This window comes from Mus musculus, chromosome 8, assembly GCF_000001635.26.
Source record: "Mus musculus strain C57BL/6J chromosome 8, GRCm38.p6 C57BL/6J".
NCBI classification, from domain to species: domain Eukaryota; kingdom Metazoa; phylum Chordata; class Mammalia; order Rodentia; family Muridae; genus Mus; species Mus musculus.
In genome coordinates this window covers 126,727,964-126,731,875 of record NC_000074.6, presented here as the reverse complement: position 1 = coordinate 126,731,875, position 3,912 = coordinate 126,727,964, and the positions used below count along the sequence as shown (strand labels likewise).

Here is a 3,912-nt window from a genome sequence, read left to right as displayed (position 1 = left end):
GGCATCTAAAATTGTATTGCTGTTGTTGTGTGGTGTGTGGTATGTGTGTGCACATGTATATACAGGTGTGCTTCCATGTGCACATGGAGATCAGGTGTCCGCACGTCATGTGTCTTTCTTTTTTCTCAATTGCTTCTCCATCTTATTTTTGAGGCAGCAGTCTCTCACCTAAGCTGGGCTAGATTAGGCTCACCTGCCATGGAGCCCCTGGGATAGACCCGCCTCTGCCCCACACCTTGGGGATCAGAGGCACACTGGCATGCTGCACTTTGTTGTGAATCTGAATTCGGGTACAGCAAGCTCTTCTCCTATAGAACCAGCTCCCCTGCCCCAGCAGTTAAATATCTCTGGCACTCTGCCTGGCCTCTGTGTCCCAATAGAAAGAAGACACACCATAAAATAAAGTGTGCAGGTGTGTGTGTGTGTCTGTAGGACAGGGAGTGGGGGAAATGTGCAAAGGCAGGGGTTTGCCTGCAAGGTACCTCTACCATCTTGGGTGAAGACTCTCTTTGTGGTCTCTTGCAGCTACATGGTCTGAAGTAACAGACATACCCCGCTTTCCCAAAGTCACAGAACTGTGTTAGAAGGACACTGGGGGACTCTCAAGGAAGTTCTTCAGCACCTTTGCTAGGCATAGATTCGACAGCCGTTGAACACAGGAGCCTCCCATGTGGTGAATAAACGGAGACACCGAAACAGCTCTGGTAGCCATTTTAATTCCTTGTGGGGTCTGAATTACCCAGGCCCACCCACTGATCCTCATAGCTTTCCTGGAAATGTCCCTGTCCTCCCTTTCTTCTGTTCCAGTGACTTTTAGCAGAGTTGTGGTATAGGGAGAAGAGCTAACCTGAGGAATGACTCCTGCTCAGTAGAGATGTATCTGTCACAGTGACCAGTTTCTCTGCACTAGTGCCCAGCCTGGAGCCTGCTCTCCAGAAATCATGGTGATAGGCCCAGTCTGCAGCCAGCTGACTTCCTGGTCCCTGAGTACTGCAGGTCACCTATTCCTCATCTTGAGGATGTGTAGACTGAGGCCCACAGTCATTAGACAACCTGCCTGAAGTCACTGAGCCAATTATCATCAGAGCCACAGACACTGGCTCCCCATCGACTCTCCCACTCTACTCTTCCAAATGTCTTGACAGGCTGATCTTCAAGGCCAGTGGAGGAGCTCCCTTGTGTAGGAGACTCAACTTTGAGGTTAGCATATCCAGAGATTTGATCATGTGCCGAATCATAAAAGATGTCTAGGTTTTTCCCTGAGTTTCCAGAAGGGAGTCTCTTCTTTGAACTGGGAGGCCATGCCTGCTGAGGCAGTGAACTAGAGAGAGATGGTTCAGCCTCTTGAAGCCTTCTCTCACAGCTGACTCATTAACCCTGTACGTGACTTCAAAGCCTGTGAATGGCTGTTAGCTTGGAAGGGGGCCATGGTGGGAGAGTTTGTGCCACAGAAACTGGTAGGAGCTGCAGCCAAGGCTTGATTCCCCACCACCATTACCACCACATATATGCTGCCCTGAGAGCTGACCTACAGCCCGCTGTCCACTCTGTGGAGACCCCAGCTATTAGGCACTGTCCCTTATGAAGGGGTGGCTCTGCCATATGAAAACCTGTAGCAATTTCTCCACAGAGCTGTGTAGGTAGGAGACTGTGCATAAAAGAGGAAGAAGAGGGGGAGGGGAGAGAGATGGAGGTGAAGAAATGGAAATTAGAGAAGGAAGGGAGGAGGAGGAGGAGGAGGAGGGATGGAGGGACTGGGGAGCTGGATCAGCAGGTAAAGTGGTGTTCTGCAAGCATGAAGACTAATGTCCGCACCCATGTGAAAGTCTGGCCACCCCCCCCCCCACACTTCCCAGCCTCCCCCCCGTGTTTCTCCATCCACAGCATCTCCACACACAGGCAGAACACTTTTCTGCCTCAGGGCCTTTGCTTGCACCCTGATCTCTTTGATCTCACAGCCGGAGTGCAGCTTTCTAGAAGGGCAGACTTTGTCCTGTCTCAGCTCAAAGGGTTTCCTGCAACAGTCACTTTATCTGTAATCATCTGTCCGGTATCTCTTTTCATCTTCCATCCTTTTTTTTTCTTTATTCTGGTCGGTTTTCAACAGTGTCCATAATGAGTGAGCTGGACATGAAAGTGCATATCTGTAACCTCAGAACTTAGGTTGAGGTACAGGAGTTTTGGGTTTGAAGCCAGCTGAAGGTACCAAGTAAGTTCAAGGCTATCTTGGCTATACAGCAAGATATTGTCCAGAAGAAATGAAAGGGGGGAGGAGTAGGGAGGGGGCAGGTACAAGAGAAGAGGGGGGGAAAGGGGAGGGAGAAAGTGACAGGAGAGACGAGGTAAGCAGTCAGTGAAGCACCAGGCTCTCTGTCCATTTCTCTTCCACAGCCCCACTGAAGACAACGTTCCAATGCTGAACTCCTCAAGAAGCGCTTGATTCCCCCTGAGCCCCAGCCAGGCACAGCTTTCTGCAATATTCCCAGACCTCCGATCTCCACAGACTTTGTATGCCCAGTGCCCTGTATGCCCGTTCCCCTGAAGGGGCCCTGCAAGGCTCTGCACACAACCTCAGCCCAGCTAGAACCAGTGGTTGGGGATTTCTGGGTAGAAGTCACCTTGTGTTCAAACCTGTCCTGCCTGCTTGCCAAGGCTCTAAACCTTACACCAAAGCTGCTTGGTGACCACAGTCTGACACAGTGCAGTTCTGTTCCCATCTAGGGCAATGCGACGGGGAGGTAGCCACCCAGTAAGCGAGAGGAACACGCTGGCCGTGTGCTGGAGGACCTCCCCAGCCTGCAGCCTGTGTGCACGCACAGAGGCTCCACTCTTGTTCCAAAGACCCAACCGGCCTCCAGTTTGTTGTTAGAACTGGAGCTGGTGATTTGCTTTAAATAGACCCTGCACAGGCCTCACAGTTTGTTTGGTTTTTATTATTATTATTATTGAATGAGTCTTGAAGGTGCTTTCCAAGAAATAAGGAAAAAACCAATCTTACAGTGGGGACTCTGAGCTGAAAGGGAAGTGGCAGGACCTTTCCCTGCAGCACCAAGGCTGCAGCAGAGCAAAAGTGTGGCCTGGGAGGTAGAGCACTTGATAGGAGTCTTCAGGGAGCCACAAAGCCTGTGGAGGGCAAGCCTCTCTCTCAGGCATGTGAGTTTTGCAGGGTCAATGCAGCACAATTGTCACAAACGAGATGACACCAACTGTACACATTTATTCTCTGCTTTTCTGGAGTCTGGGAATCGAGTCTGTCACAGGACCATGCCCCCCTTCCACAGGCTCTGGGGGAGTGTCTTTCCCGTCTCTACCCAGTGCTCCTTGGCAATCCTTGACCTCTTTTCCCTCTTTCCCACATCAGAACCTTTTTTGTTGTGTGTCTGTTTCCTGCCAATCCCCATTTGGGTGGAAGGTCCATCCTCATCCAGGAGGGTGAGGGGTCATGATGTCAGGCACCAGGATCAGGCCACTAACCTATCTTTTGTAGGGCACACTGCAATCTGCGGCACTGTTATGTGCTCCTAAGCACACAAGGAGGACCACATGAGTGTTTCGTAAACATTCTGAGCTGGCGAGCCAAGAGCCTCTGAGGTGAGCTCAAAAGGTAGGAAACAGTGCATGCCAGGGTAGATGGAGGCTGTGGGCGAGAGGCTGTTAGAAGACAGAGTCATCACTGTGGGAAGGTGTGGCTGATCACCTCACATCATGGCGGTGGGAGCAAGTGGCTGAGGGCAGCTGTTTCCATCCTAGCAGGCAGGAAGCAGAGAGAGGAGGCCAGAGAGCCCGGCAAATGTGGTCAGTGTCCTCCAGCATCTCCTCTGGGTGAGAGAGGCAAAAGCCTCAAACAAGAGGGTTAACCCAAGCCTGAAGGTGTGAGAGAGCCAGTCAAGCAGCCTTCTGAGAAGAGGCCCC

General features: G+C 51.5%; 1 long non-coding RNA gene across 1 annotated transcript; it reads left to right on the top strand.

The window, feature by feature from the left end:
• The first annotated feature begins 2,125 nt into the window (after positions 1 to 2,125).
• On the top strand, positions 2,126 to 3,585 carry Gm31603. Its single transcript, XR_388211.3, has 3 exons — positions 2,126 to 2,209; positions 2,392 to 2,508; positions 3,488 to 3,585. It is a non-coding gene; the product is annotated as a predicted gene, 31603 (long non-coding RNA).
• Positions 3,586 to 3,912: the final 327 nt, after the last annotated feature.